The sequence below is a fragment of the Macrotis lagotis genome, chromosome 7 (assembly GCF_037893015.1).
Source record: "Macrotis lagotis isolate mMagLag1 chromosome 7, bilby.v1.9.chrom.fasta, whole genome shotgun sequence".
Taxonomy (NCBI): domain Eukaryota; kingdom Metazoa; phylum Chordata; class Mammalia; order Peramelemorphia; family Peramelidae; genus Macrotis; species Macrotis lagotis.
The window spans coordinates 60,107,271-60,123,724 of record NC_133664.1 but is presented as its reverse complement, the minus strand read 5'-3'; the positions used below and the strand labels follow the sequence as shown (position 1 = coordinate 60,123,724).

Here is a 16,454-nt window from a genome sequence, read left to right as displayed (position 1 = left end):
TGGGGCTGTGTCTATCTGTTAAAATGAAGCAAGCATTTTTTTTGGAGGGGGATTGTTGCTGAGAGTGGAGTATGGACTTCTGCTAACTCAGATTATTACTTACTCTAAAATTTATAATCTTAGGGTAGCCTAGGATGCTGAGTGTCTAAATGTTTTGTATTATAAAACTAATATGAGTCAAAATCAGGACTTGAACCCAGATCAGCCACCTGAAGCCAGTTCTCTATCCATGCCAGTCAACTGCAACTTCCCCTTCATTTTTATAATGACCACATGTGGGAAAAGGCCAGAGATGGCCTTTGAGGATCATGTTACTGAAAACTAATTTGAGCTGGTTGTAAATATAGCCAGATTGACTGAAGGACATATTAATCAGACCTGTTGTTTTAAAACATGATCAAGTGGGTCAAATCCTGGGTTTTGACTCAGAAGAACTCAGTTTGAATTAAAGCTCTATTACTAGTTCTGTGACCTGGTTCTGTGACGTCTGTGAAACGTCACAACTTCTCTGGCTTCAGTTTTCTCATCTGTAAAATGGGAAGATTGGACTGAGGGATGACCCCTAAGGTTTCTTTGACCTCAAAACTTATGGATCTATGTTATTACTGTTTTAAATCCTCTGGCAAAAGGAACAAAGAGTACAGAGAGTATAAGCTATGTTCTGCTTTTCACCACTAAACTAGTCATAATGTCAGTGGGGTTTGGTGAGCAGCTGCCGTGATCCCTTCAAGGAATTGTGCTGGGGGGGGCACATTCATACCTTCTCTCTGAAAGGAGTTGCGAAAGAGTAAAAGTCATTAGAAGAAGCAAAGTCCTACAGATGTGGTGGTTTATTCTTTCTTCTGGCGTTTGGGAGTGAATGTTGCAGAATGCAATGAGTTAGATGTGCTTCCTCTTCACTTCCCTAAGAACTGAGTAACTTTTATATACATATCACAACTGGGCCCTACTACTCTGTAAGTGTGGCAGGGATGAAGAGAAGATGTAGTCAAAAGTTCACTGAGTAAGTGGGTGAATATCTGAGAATTACCATTTGGCACCTAAGCTACAAACCCCTAGTGAATCCATGTTTATAATGGCCTATTTCTGATGCTTTGATGCTCAATAATAAAATGTGCCAGTGTGGGGTCAAAAGGAACAGTGATAGAGAATGAGGACAGAGGCCAATAGTACAAAGGTTTATATTTCATGATCTTACATCTGTGGATCTCCTAAGATTAGAGAAATGTACAAGTCAGCACCTAAGGTAGGTAAGAAGTGCAATATGGAGCTGAAAGACTCAAGGGAGAATTTTATAGAAGGTGTCAGATATATGGCAAACTGGGTGTCAATCATCATTAATGGACCCAAATCAATTTTAACCTTTCTTCCCCTTTCATCTTCACTCGGAAGCCCTTTCATTGAAAATGTGCTTGGGATTCTGAGTGGAAAGAATAATTTCCTTTTTCTTTGTCATGTCTCCTTGAGCTAGCAAGTTCATCTTTAATTGAAAGCATAATCTGCTAGCCTGATGGTCTCTACCTTTCCATCGGAGGCCAATCCCTATTTGAGGATGCCAGACGTCAACAAGGGGAAATTGAAAACTGATTTCCTCTTTTCCCCAGAAAGGAAGACACCACCTCTGCACTACACTTGGACTGTTCTAAACCTAGACCCTTGAAGCTGAGCATTTTCAAAGAAATAGGGTGTGTCAGCCCAGCTGCTGCATCAAACAAAAGCAAACAGATTAAATTAATTTAAGCTTCAAAATCAGTCCCATTCCCTAATTCATAAAATACTTCAAACACAGTGAGAAATGTCATCTCCCAGATGATTGAGGCTAATCCACCCTATCTCCTTTTCCTCTTGAATTTGAATGCAAAATATCAAGACATACCTTACTCATCAAACTAAATTCCTCATTCCACATGCTTCAGTCATCTTTTAAGAAGAGTTTTCTCTGCTTGGCATATAAGATAAATTCCATTTTCAGTGCACTTAAGGAGTTTCTTGCAAAAAAAGCCACTAAAAACACCCAAAAAACAACAACCCTCCCCAGAAGAACATACTCATTACTGTCTGTTAAGTTGCCAGCACTTGGCAATTAAAAGGTAAGGCCTACAATAACATGGTACAGCACTGCAGTTAGCCTTATTGTCTTCTCATTAACAAGATTGTTATTTTAGCTCTTCAGGTACGTGGATTAAGAAACAAAACATTCTTGGCTCCTAAAGGGCTCTAAGAAAAATACAGAGAAGAGTCGCTGACAGCTAGGACTTGAAGAAAGACTGGCTTATACAGTAAATACATTTGCACAGCCTTGTGGTAGTAATAAATATAATTCCACCTCGATTCTCTTGGACTAGGTATAAAAACAATTTAAGTGAACATCAAAGTCCCACAAGGGTGCAAGCTGCTTTTGCCCCACTTACCATGTCAGAGCAAGCACTGTTAAGAAGCACATCCCCTTGGGACCCAGAGAAATCTGGACTGTTTCCTGCAACTTGATAGATCATTGATTTTATATCCAGTTATTTGCTCTCTTCCTCAGCTCATCTTTACCGCTTGGCAATCATCTTTATATGATGATCTGAATCTTTGCCATTTGCGGAGTGTGCTCACTTTTTATAGAGACAGGAATGCAGCTGCTTTGATTCCTGCATTCTTGCTGGCTGCCTGAAGTGGGTGGAAGAACTGCTAAGAATGTCAATGATTCAAGTTCTTTTAGGCAGAAAGGCATTGAAGGAACTTAGCCATAAAATTTGTCAATATGCTGATTTCATGGTTTTGATGTTTTGGATTTTTCTCTGTCCCAAGATTTCAGTATATTTATCATTTGCCTTTGTCTGGTTTCTCAATGTCAATTTATTTGCCCCCCACCCCCTACCCCATAAACATTTATGAATTCAGTGACCTAAATGTCAACTTTAAAATGACCCAGATTTTTTTTTGCCCCCTAATAAATATGTTACAGGTTTTTTTTCAATATGTTTTACTGATCACCTCATATTAAGATCTGAATATTTTGGACCTTGAAATGCTTATTGGGGGAAATGCATCCCCCAAGTTCTTAGTCTGGGGAAATATGTGAATTTTAATGAAAAGATAAAACACAAATCCCTAACTGAGATGCCTTGATGAAAGTCTCCACAGAAATACAAAGCCTGGAAAGGATAATACCAATTATGGAGCAGAACCCCAAAACAAATGTCTCAAACTATATGTGATTTTGGTTCTATTATGTTGAGTTTAACTATATCACTACAGTTATAGTTGGTTTGCATGGAGAGATTTTGTTTTTTGAAAAAGAAGCAAATTGTAAGTGCAGCTATAATCTGCATATGGGATGAATTAAGGAACAATCAGGTTTTAATTTATCATAATTTTCATCACCATGATCCAATTTCCATTTCAAGCCTAGGGCTGGATGAGAGGAACTTGATGTTGCTTCCATCTTTTACTTTGCTCTCTAGCTTTTCAAGGTCTTGTGCATTTTCTCTGTTATTTTTCAATGTAGCCTTGGTGAAGGTGATCATTGCTACTGACTCATTTCCTTAGTAATTTTCATTCTCCACTTCTAAAGCAATCAAGGGTATATTCTGTTATTCCCTCATGCATTACGGAAATGCACAATCTCTCTCAATTCTTAAGCAATTAGCCCTGAGCCCCCACCACAATTTATTAAATAAGCCAGAAACTCTTTTCTATAAGCTTTCTTTTCTTTCTCTCACTATCTCTGTGGATGTGTCTGTGTATCTATCTCTATTACTTCCCACCCCACTCTCTAGACTTATAAGTATAAATAAACATAAGTTACTGGTTTTGTAATTTATTAACAGTGTGAAAAATAGACATATTTAAGTACTGTAACAATGTGTTACAGTAGGAAAGATCACAACTAAAATCGCCTCTAGCAATCAGCTGCAACTGTTGACTTCTCTTTAATTCTGGAAACAGTCTCTTCGTTTAGTTCTCTCAGAATGGCACAACCTCTTAAGAATTCTCTTTTCTTTTTTAAAAAGAATTTTCTTCAAGATATGTTCTCCAAGGGATGATCTAAAGTCATTCTGCAGTTGATGGGTAGTCCTTCATATTTCATTTCTTTACCACCTCAAAAAGAGCTATAAATATTTTTGCCCATCCTTAGAGTTTGCTAAATCACTTGGGAAAGAGAAGGTTCTTGTCCTTTCTTTCTTTCTGTCCTGTCTCTTTCCAACTATTACAGTTAGATCTAGATCAGTGTGTGTGTGTGTGTGTGTGTGTGTGTGTGTGTGTGTGTGTGTGTGTGTGTAAAACTCAATTAGAAAGATCTCTGCAGGCTACATTCTGATTTGGGAAATCACAAATTAATATTATTTAAGTTGCATCATGGGTTACTAGGTGGCACAGTGGATTGAGTACTGGGTGTCAGGAAGATCTTTCTCCCTGAATTTATATCTGGCCTCAGAAACTTACTAGCTATATGACCTTGTGCAAGTCACTTAACCATTTTGCCTTCTTTATCTATAAAAATGAGAGGAGAAGGAAATGCCAAGCCTTCTTAAAAACCAAATGGGGTCATGAAGATTTGGACACATCTATTTTTATTTATTTTGTTAAGCATTTCCAAGTTACATTTTAATCTGGTTTGGGCTATACTATGGGGCCTGGAGTGTGCTTCCTCTAAGTCTAGATAATAGCTAAATTGCCTCTAACAAAATTATATATTCTCTTAAAGAGAGAATAACAGTATCCATAGTCTTTGTGGGAAGAGCTATTGAACTTGTGGTTTCATCAATATTTCCATTATTAATGACCTCCTTGCTGCTACTCTTTCACTTCTTTCTGAATGCAATATGTCATCTGAAGATGCAAAGTAATCCCTCAGTTTAGCAATATGGCTAGAAGCATTAGCTATGATTTCATCTTTTCTCTTCTCTGTAATGGGAAACTGGAATGGAAGACGTTGAGTAGCATCTCACAATCGCTCGTGCTTTAACCGCTTTCATGACTCTTTGGACTCCAGGCTTTTGAGTCCTGATTAGATCCACCTGCTGATTCTTCTGATCTTACAGTGAATTCTTGGACTCTTTTGATTGTATTTGACAATGATTCCCTTTGACTATGTTTTCAACTGTCTAGCACTTATCCTTGTTATCCTGTGACCAATCAATCTTTTTCTCCTGGCCCTGAATGCCTGGAGTCTTGATCCCTTCCCTAATTTTTGTTTCTAGTAGTCCTTAAGTCACAGCTCAGCTAAGACCTGACCTACCACTCATCTTTCTCAGTCCTCGCCTCACTAGACCATCTCTTCCTTGTTGTCTTCCATAATTCACAAAGACTAAATTCTTGAGTCAAGTTTGATTCTATTAAGTGCTTATAGACAAGACTTAAACTTAGTCTATTGTAAGCCAGCAATGATGCCAAAGCATGGATAGTCAAATAAAAGTACAGGGAGAAAAAGGGAAAAAAACACACGTAGGATATACACAGAATGGAAGGATACAATTCTCATTATGACAATGCTCTGAAAATGAAAATTTTAAAATAAAGTTTTTGATATTTTTGTTTTCATATAACCTAAATTTTGCCTTGTGTCTTTCTTCTCTTCCTCCCAGAAAACTATTTCATACAATAAATATTGTTTAAAAAAGAAAAAAGATAAATAAGAAAAAATTGGTTAAATTGTTCAATACTTTTATAAAAATGATACCAAATGTAACATGGAACCAATGTAAAGACTAACAGGATGCTTTCTGTGAGGGATGGTGGGAGGGAAGCAAGAATGGGGGAAAAATTGTAAAACTCAAAATAAATAAAATCTTTCTTAAAAAAAAAGATACCAAATGCAATGTTACAAACTGATGGATCCTGCAATTCTGCAAAGGAATTGGTAGGGGAAAATATCTTCTTATGTTTCTCCTTTAGGGATTAACTTGTTCTTTGTATTTTACAAAATTCAATTATTTTGTGATGCTTGTTTTCTTTTTTTAAAAATTATATATATATTATATTATATTTGAAAATCAGAAAACAATCTACCTTCGCCTTGGTCCTAATATGTATAGATGGTCGCTTCTTTGAGTCCCTCACCTCCTCTGGAGGGGCAACATGTTTTTATCATTAGTCTGCTGGTATTGTGGCTAATGATTAGATTAATCCAAGTTCTAAATCTTTCATAGTTGTTTGTCTTTATTATTATCATTGTATTAATTGTCCTGATTCTGTTCGTGTCACTTTGCATTAGTTTATATTAGCCTTCCTAGATTTCTCCAAAACTATCTTTTTCATCATTTGTTTTTAGGTTTTTGCAAGGCAAATGGGGTTAAGTGGCTTGCCTAAGGCCACACAGCTAGGTAATTATTAAGTGTCTGAGGCCAGATTTGAACTCAGGTACTCCTGACTCCAGGGCCGGTGCTTTATCCATTACACCACCTAGCCGCCCCCTTTGTCATCATTTCTAACAGCAGAATATCATTTTATCACACGTATAACTTGATCAGTCATTCCCCAAGTGATAGGCTCTCTCTCATATTTCATTTCTTAGCCACCTTAAAAAGAACTATAAATATAAGTGTATCCTTTGAGTTTGCTTTGCTTAAGAGTAATTCTTCCTTTAAGATAGCTTCCCTTGAATTTCCACTTCTCCCATCTCCTTGTTGAATGAGATGTAGTTTTATATCAAATTTTGTGTATGTATGCTTCTCTTATTTGACCAATTCAGGTATAAATCATTCCCTATCCCTTGTTAGTATAGATATCTACTATGCCCTCATTATGTATTAGAAAATTTCCCTAATCTTCCTTCCCATCCCACCCCATGTATCCCTCATTCCCTTTCTTTCTTAAGATTATCAAGACATAATAGAATCAATCCCAAACCTTATATCTAATTAAATACCTTCCATGACCCTGATGATGTTAGAGTTCAGTGGGGACCATTTCTTTCCTTATTTAAATATAAACTGTTCTTGTTTAGTCTTTTATTATTGTTATCTATGTTTATATATTTTTTTGAATTCCAAAGCTTCTAAACAAGTCTGGTCTTTTCATTGGAAATGCTTAGAGGTCCTCTGTTTCATTCAGGGTTCATTCTTCCTTCCACCCCCTCCTTTTAGGATTATATTGAGTTTTACTGTTTAAGGTATTTTTTAGCTGGAAGACTATATTCTTTGCCTTTTGTAATATGGTATTGCAATCTCTCTATTCTTTGATAGGAGTGGTTACTAAATCCAGACAGTGGTTTCTTGAATTCTTACATTCTGACTATTTGCAGTATTTTTCTTTGGCTTAGAAGCTCTGGATTTCGGTCATGATGTTTCTGCAAGTTTTTATTTGGAAACTTCTTTCAGAATGTGACTGGTATATTCTTTTTGTTTTCATTTTACTCTTTGGCTCAGGGAAATTTTTTTTCAGATTTTTTTGAAATATGGTATTTAAGCTTTTGTTCTAGTTATGACATTCAGGTAGTTCATTAATTCTTAATTTTTTTTCTCTTCAACCTATTTTCAAGGTTAGTTGTTTTTGTTTTGAGATACCGTATATTTTCTCCTGCCTTTTTCATTTTTTGACTTTGTTTTATTATTTCTTACTGTCTCATGGTGTCATTGACTTCTATGTAATCCACACTGATTTCATGGAGTTTGTTGCTTCTTGTGCCAAAATGTTAATTCTTTTTCCAATTCTCTCTTCTACTGCTCTAATTTCTTTTCCAGTTTTTCCCCTCTGGTGTTCTCATTTCATTGATAAAAAAAACATTTTAAACTCTTTTAAAAGCAACTCCTGTTTTAGCTCTTCTAGGAATTTTCATTGACTTTGCTCATACTGTGCTTTTATTTGATACTTTGCTTATAGATATTTTAGTCATTCTCTCTTCTAAGTTTTTAGTCTTAAGTATCCTTGTCATCACAATAGTTTTATGTTGGATTTTTTTGTGGGGGCTTATTCTTCCAGCCTACCTTCTGACTTCAGATTTGATGTTAGGGCTAGGGTCTGTCATTTGTAAAGGTAATATCTGAGCTGATCCTGTTGATGTTTTCTTGGGATATTGAATATTGTTCCAGAATCTCAGGGACAGTTCAGACTGGGGACACTCAAGTTTTCAGTGTTCCCAAATGGTCTTATCCAAGGTAAAAGTCTTATTATCGTTCCCCTGGACTGACTCTGAAAGTTCTTGACCTGAGTGTGGGTCTGAGTAACAGTAGACAACTACTTGACTAAACTACTATCAGCCTGCTGGGAAGCTTTGCTGGTTCCAAATGACTTACTGTAACTTCCCCTTTGGTCTGGAATTCTTGCCCTGGTTAATCCTCTGAAGGCTTCAGACACACAGCTATAGTCTACATCTGGACCTGCACCTTTCTCAATATGCCACCCAGGGTCCCCTCTGCCTAGGTCCCATTATCCTTTAACCTGGATCTGTGATCCAGAATTGGGTAGGGGTGGCAAAGGTGTCAGTTGGCTCCTGTCTCCCATTATCTTAAGATGGGATTGGAGAAACCCTGGTCATTGACTGGGACCTCAGCTTGAAGAGACATCCTCTATTTGCATTAGCATGTTTACTCTGCAATTCTAGAGGCCTAACCGTCTCCAGTGTCCACAGATTCCATCCTCCTATGATGACTTGGACTGACCAGTGATCCACTGTAAGTTTGTTTTAGATTTCACCCCCCTTGCAATTTAGTCTGATGCATTTTCTATCTGTTTGGAGGAGATTTTAGAGGGGGAGAGTTTTGCTGTTTTTGTTCAGTTATTTCAGTCATGATTGATGCTTCATGACCCTCGAGTTTGCTATATTACGTTTTTCTCCTCCACCATCTTGGTTATGCCTCCCAATGGGTTCATTTTTGACATGAAGTTTCATATAATTAAAATTCTTGACATACTTTGGAAACACATTAGTCCAACAAATAAAAAGAATTCAATTCACCAACATTTATTAAACATCCACTAAGTTAAAGCACTATACCAGATATTGGATATGTGAAAATAGTATATAGTCCTTGGACTCAAGAAACTTATGTCTTATTAGAGGATATAATATGTGAAAAATAAGCAAATACAAAATCTATACAAGGTGTTAAAAGCAATTTCAAAAGCAAGATTGAGCACTATGGACAAGGTGTTTCCTGAGATATGCTTTGAGGAACAGGGGTAAAAGTAGAGAGGTGGCATTCCGTGCATGTCTGGAGTTGGGATGGTGGGATGCCTACAAAGCCATGGAGATTAGAAGCAGAAGATGGAATGTTATGGATGGAGAATAGCTGGCTAAATAGTTTGATAGGAATAGAGTGGGTCAAGGGGAGTAAAACAAAACAAGATTGGAAATGTAGATGGGAAGTGATTGTGGAAGACTTTAAATCTCTGGATTTTGTTTATTATCCTAAAGTTAATAGAGAGCCATTGAAATTTTTGCATAGAGAAAGAATCGGGCCAGTTTTATGTCTTAGGTATAACAGTTTGTCACCAAGGTGGAGGATGGATTGGGAGGGATAGATTGGAAGTGGAGTCCTTTAAGTGATATTAGTTACCTAGAATTTAATGAGAAATTAGACCTCTAAGAGGTCTTGTCTATACAAAATATTTTGGTTTTTCAGAAATTCCATGATTTCATCTACTCAATATTCTTGTTGTGCTTTACTAAAAGACCTTCATGTGTTAACATGGCCAGAAACTTTGATCTTGATCACCATCCTTTTGGTAATGTTTTTCCTCTATACTTAGCTAGGTTGGTCCTCATACAATAGACATTAAACTTAGCACAATGCCTTTACTCAAAGTCTTTCCAGCTTGATGGGAACCTTCAAGAGCTTTCATTCTGCTGAGATTCTCTTCCAGATCTTGATGACTTGTTCATACCACACTAAAGCATCAGAGAATGAATTGATTAAAACATACTTTTCTGTTGAGAAATTAAAATTTAAATGGCATGACACTAACTTGACCTTGGATCCTACATCTTGATTTGAAGCATCCTGCAGAGTGCTGGGTGAATAGCAGGTGCTTAAGAAATATTTGTTGATTGATTGATCTTACAAAAGGAAAATGTAGGAAACACCGTGAAATGCTGTAAAATCAGCCAATTTTATGCGAGATTTATAGAGTAAACATAGATGAACAGCCAAGACTTTAAGTCAGTCTTGCCAGAGAAAGAGGAATGGAAGCATTCAGAAGCATCTCAGGACAAAATTTCTTTAGAATCTGGGTTTGGAAAATCTCTTAGGTTAGAGAGTAAAATACAATAAAATTTGCATATATATAGCATTCCTTCTGCTCATGTTTTATATGTGCTGTCCATATTAAATAAAAACACAATTAAGAGTTGGTTCTAAAATACCAGGTCAAACATCTCAAATAGAATCAGGGATGGCAATTAGTGCCTGAATAGCAGAACAAACAGATGAGTATTGAGCTTGGATTTAAGATGGGAAATAGGATGTGTCTGTTGCATATCAATAGGAAAAATAATGTAAAGAGATGCTGCGATTTGGGATGTTGAACTATAAACTAAGTCAAATTGTGACTTTTGGACAGACTTATGGAGGCAGAGGTGGAAGATAATAATATAATAATAATAATGCTAAAACTAATGACATCAGTCCAATCCTTTTAGTTGTGAATTGACTTACTGGTCTGATCTCATTTGAACAATTCTATGAAGTAAGTATTACAGGAAATAACCTTCATTTTATAGATGAGGAAAACAGACACAGAGAAGTTATAAGTGTCAGAGATAGGATTCACACTCAGGTCCCATCTACCTCTACATCTGGAGCTCTTTCTGTTACTTAGAAATAGCTGTACTACTTAGAAAAACATATGTAGACTCAACAAGGTGATGAAATAGTTTCAAAGTTTTCCTGCTTTTTTGTGTTCTCCCTATCCCCCTTTCCTAGATCTTCCTCTGTTCTCTTCCATGGTCTTTATAAAAAAAGTTTCGATGATCCTCTTTTCTTTCACCTTTTTTGTTTATTTATTTATATATGCTTGTCTCTGTCTCCCACTCAAATTTTACCACCTAAAGTTAAAAAAAAACTAAACAAAAAAAATCCTGGAATAGAGTGGAGAAGAACTCTGCATCTGGGGTAAAATTTTGTCTTTTATCTCTATTGCCTATGTGACCCTAAGTGAGTCATTTACCTCCCCTGTGTCTCAGCTTCCATATTTGTACAGTAAATTCAGTCTGTCAATAATGTTCCAGACATTGCTCTAAGTACTGAGGATATAAGGACAAAAATAAAAATGTTCTTTGTCCACAAAGAACATATATTCTATTGGGGGAGATACAGATACAGATATACTCTGTGTTTGTGTGTGTGTGTGTGTGTGTGTGTGTGTGTGTGTGTGTGTGTGTGTGGGTGTGGGTGTGGGTGTGTGTGTGTGTGTGAGAGAGAGAGAGAGAGCGAGAGAGAGCGAGAGAGACAGAGAGACAGACAGACAGACAGAGAGAGATAGAGAGATGCCCCAGTGGGCCCTATCACAGGCAGCTTGGATCCCCAAAGACTGTTATTCATCCCAGACTTCCAGGGGTAATCTTAGGGGGGTTATCTCCAAAACACTAGGTTTCAAGCCTCCATCAGTTTGCTTCCTTTTGACAATAGACGCACTTCTTTATCAAAGACTTTCTCTCAAATGACGTAGCAATGACAATAATTATAAAACATTTTCCTCAATACCACAGGTATTACTCTCCACAAATACCCTCAAAGGGAGGAAAGAGTGGACATGAATTTAAAGAATAAGACATACTTGTAGAGGATATTCATGATCAAGGTATCTCTCAACTTTGGTCTAATCATTTCTTCTCTTTGTGTTTTGTTATAAATTTCTTCAACTGATGGCATGGTGTCTCGGCTGACTGGGCCAATCTGATTTTGGGCAAGGTCCTCACCAAGCCCTGAAGCTTCTGTGTTTGGCTGTGCATCTGCAGAGTGGTGGTTCTTGTTTGGGCTGGGTGGACTGCTTAACTAGCTGCTAGGATTTTCTCATCATCCAGGAGGTCTCCTGGGCTCATGTTTTGAAGGGTAATCTTCCCCCCCCCCCATATGCAGTCACTAACTGGGCTTGGTGCTACTATGCTCTTTTAAGCTGGAGCATTACTAAACTCTTTTCAGTGAAAATGCTCTTTTAGCTAGGGCATCAATTTCTAGTTGAGATTAGTTCTTTCCTTTGACTCCTTCAGAACCTCAGCTATGAGGTTATCTGTCACCTTCAGGCAGGAGATAGAAAAAATACTTGCTTATCCAATGGACAAAAATCTTCCTTCGGGCAGCTAGGTGGTAAAGTGGATAGAGCACTGGCCCTGGAGTCAGGAGTACCTGAGTTCAAATCTGACCTCAGACATTTAATAATTACCTTGCTTTGGGCAAGCCACTTAACTCCATTTGCCTTGCAAAAACTTAAAAAAAAATCTTCCTTGCTCAAAATTCCCCTAAGCCATCCCACAATATCTTACAGTGGTTAGTTTCAGTTCAGTTATTTTTTTGCCTCACCTACTTCTTCTTTGGGGAATCTATGTAAATGAGTGGCTCCAGAAAAAGACAAAAACACAGTCTATGCCTTGAAGCACATTGCTTTGCTGGCCTCTCCATACTCAATTAAGATATTTCAGCCTCTCATCCTTTCTGGGGAAGGGGAATGTCTGGTTTTTGCATTTGAAGGTTTTCCCCTTTACCTTTCAATGTCTCTGTCTTTTAATCCCTTCAGAACTTCAGTTTGTGTTGATTTTCATTAGGATATCCCCTTTTTTTAATTTTTAAAGATTTTATTTGAGTTTTGAGTTTTACAATTTTTCTCCCAATCTTACTTCCCCCCTTCCCACTGAAAGCAATCTGTCAGTCTTTATTTTGTTTCCAAATTGAGTGTGACGAGAGAGAAAATGAGAGAGAAATCACATAGGATATCCCTTTTACGTATGGTGGACTAGTCATTTAGCACCAAGGATACTAAAGAAAAGTAAAAAACATTGCCCCTGTCTTCAAGGACCCCACATTCTAAGAGGGAAAAAAAAAGCATGCCAAAAATTATACATGCAAAATATATTCAGGGTAAATGGTAGGTAATCTTAGAGGGAAGGCACTAACTAACAGTCAGGAATTGGACTAAGTAGTCTTTGGGGTCTCTTTTGGCACTAGCTCTGTGATCTTAGAACTAATAAGAATAGTCAAACAAAACGAATTCATAAATTGGCTATGCTGGAAAACCTCTCTGTCAGGAACTGTGCAGAATGTTTAATTATTGGTCCTCTATAATTTGAGTTGGTTCTTTAAACTGTTCTCCTGGTTTTTACTTCACTCCTTATCAAGTCATATTAAATCTTCCAGTGATTTTCTGGATCCATCCCTTCCATTCTTTCTAATGGTATGATAATAAGCCATTACATTCATTACATTCATTGATTAGCCATCCCTCAACTGACAAGCATCCCTTTAGTTTCCAGTCATTTGATTTAAGTGCTGCTACCAATATGTTTGTACATGAGTTCTTTCTCTTTGTCTTTCATCTCTTTGTGGTATATGCCTAGTAGTAGTAGTATTGCTGGCTCGAAGAGACTTGTTCAGTTTAATAACTTTGGGGGTATAATTCCTAATTGCTCTCCTGAATGGCTGGATTATTTTACATCTCTACCAGCAGTGCTTAAATTGACAAAAAACAAACTCATTATATCTTAACAGACAAAATAATTTGCAAATAATATAAAATCATTTCTGAATAAACTGTCTTCTTATAGTTAGAAAACCGAGTTATTAAAGTCAGTACCCAACTAAGAGACCACACATGAGAAAATGACGTAACTAAGGCAACTCCAGACCGACTCTACAAACAAGCTATTAGTAATGAAATATAATAAAGAGATAAGATACTAGATATCAACCCAGATTATCATAGTTTCCCAAAGAAGTTGAATGGATGTACATTAGTTGTCCCAAAGAGGAGACCAAAACAAGATGCTACATTAGTCAGCAATCACTTTATCTCCTTACTAAGAAAAAAGATGAAGCAGCAAAAAGAACTAGCTTAAAAATAGAAACTTGTAAAGTCTTAAGGAGTAGGAGGGTAGAAAGTTATGTGCAAGCACATAAATGCATTGTTTTCATGAAGCGTGGATGGAAATAATCAATAGAAAACTGATGAGAAACTCATCTAAACAAAATCATCCTGAAGATATTTAAGGATAAAACTGGTCAAAAGGCAAAAAATAGGTGGGAAAAAATTTGTAGGGATCTCTATATAACATTTTTTGCCATCTGTGATAGTAGAGTCATATTTGTTTTCTCAAATCATAGTCCAAGATGTGCCAAATGAAGAAGTGGTAATGTCAATTTAAAAAAACAAGATGAGAACATCTGGACTAGACATTTATGAGAATAACCTATACAAGTCATATGAGAATCCTTAGGGGATTCAACAAGCATTTATTTTTATTTATTTATTTTTCTAGGTTGTTTTTTTGCAAGGCAAATGGGGTTAAGTGGCTTGCCCAAGGCCACACAGCTAGGTAATTATTAAGTGTCTGTGACTGGATTTGAACCCAGGTACTCCTGACTCCAGGGCCCGTGCTTTATCTACTGTGCCACCTAGCCGCCCCACAACAAGCATTTATTAAATGCCTTCTCTATGCTAGGCTTTGTGATTAAAACATTCGAATACAAAAAAAAGATAAAAAATGAAAATCCAAGCCCACAAAGAACCTAAATTCTTTTGGGAGACAGGGAACCCAGATAAGAAAATATAGAATAGTTAAGTAATAGTGGACTGGCCAATGAAAGCACCATCCTTATGAACATGCAGAAAAAAATGCAGACTATGGAGTCTTCCTCAGGACAATATTTTAAAATATGTAAATATGTAATCTGCATGTGAACTTCGTATGCACATGTATTATTTGGCTGTTTCCTTTCTGTTTCTCACCTCCTGGTGAGGAGAAGTTTTTTTTGACTGACTGTTGAGAGGGAACTGAATGTACATATAAGGGATGCCCATGGAGGAAACTTCATCTCTTTCTTTTCTGGCTGTCTTTGGGTGAAGTGGACAAAGAATCTGGGGCTTCTGGGTGAGCAAAAGGACTCAGGCCCTTTTAAAATCTTGATCATAGTCTTTGATCACATGTCCCTACCATTGCTTTTGTCTCTGTTTTGTCTATTTTTTCCTTTTCTTATGTAAAGGAGATACTGAAGGCAGTTGTGATCTTTGAAAGTCTGAACCTCCACAGTTTTAAGGAGTAGAGTTCTTGCCAAAGTTTTATGGCGACCTTATGTTAACCGAACAATGAAAGAAATCTGGCAGATGAGATGCCATTTTCTGGAGTGATTTTGTCCATCAGCCATGCAGCCTTTGGAAGTGAATGTTGTGGGGCTGAAAACTTTATAGCAGCTGCATTAATCCTAAGAACTGAAATGGTATAGGGGAACATCTGTCCCTGGTTTGGATATTTTATACTTTTGTTTTTGCTACATCTTTTTAGTAAATAACTTTTTGTTAAAGCTAATTAATATTAATTAATTAACTCAGTGGTAAAGTGCTAATCACTGGGTCAATCAATGATTTCTAGGGGAGACACTAGTTGTGTCTAGCAATTACTATTGAGAAAGCCCTAAAATCAGGGTTTGAACCCATAGCATTAGGAAGAAACTCTCCCGGTTCTAAGGGTACTCCTAAAGGCTATGGGTTTGACCTTTTGCATCAAGAGAGTCATAGCACAGGGATGTGTAGGCTAGCCAAAAGTGCTCAACACCATCTAGGGTAATGTCTGTTATAGGTTCCAAATGGAAGAAGGATTCCTTATAGATCAGGGGTTCTTAACCTTTTCTTTTTTGGTACAAAAAAATTCAATCTGGCAGTCTATGGATTCTTCCCTGGGGCAATATTTTTAAATATGTAAACACATAGGATTACAAAGGCAATAAATTATACTGAAATAATTATCAAATTATTTCTTAAAGGTTCACAGACTCCAGGTAAAGAATTCCTTTTCTACATGACAAGATCTTTCAGATGTAATGATTTCATCAAGACATGGAACACTGCAGAAGATCCACAAGCATTCGAAAGACATTTGCTTAACAATACAAACATGAAAAACCAAGTGGATGAAGAGTCTTTATTATCCAGATTATGATATGCAGTCGGTCCATATTGCAGGGCCTTTGGTGTTTATATATATTGGAAAAAACTATTCTGGAGAAACAGAGTAAAGGATGTCATCTGAAAGATGTCAAAAAAAATGAGCTAATCACATAATTAGAATGAGAAATGTATTGATAGATCTGCTGATATTCACAGGCTAGCAGAGGTTTAGAGAAAGCTCCCCAGTGCATTGGCATTACCTTTTGGGGGTGATTTATGGGAGGACATAAAAAATTTCAATCTGCATTGTTCAAAGGAATGCCAACATCTAGGAGATGGTGGATTCTTTGAAGGATCAAAAGTATCCATCACTGTGACATAAAATAATTGTTCTGGCTTCCCCAGAACTAATATAATGAACACCACTAGGA

The 16,454-nt window shown here is 36.9% G+C and overlaps 1 long non-coding RNA gene across 2 annotated transcripts in view; it reads left to right on the top strand.

Moving 5' to 3' along the window:
- Positions 1–16,021, top strand: part of LOC141493685 (uncharacterized) — a 46,496-nt gene extending 30,475 nt beyond the window's left edge. For both annotated transcript variants that reach the window (XR_012470288.1, XR_012470287.1), the window contains exon 3: positions 15,900–16,021. This is a non-coding gene — a long non-coding RNA (uncharacterized LOC141493685). The remainder of the gene's footprint in view (positions 1–15,899) is intronic.
- The last annotated feature ends 433 nt before the right edge of the window (positions 16,022–16,454 follow it).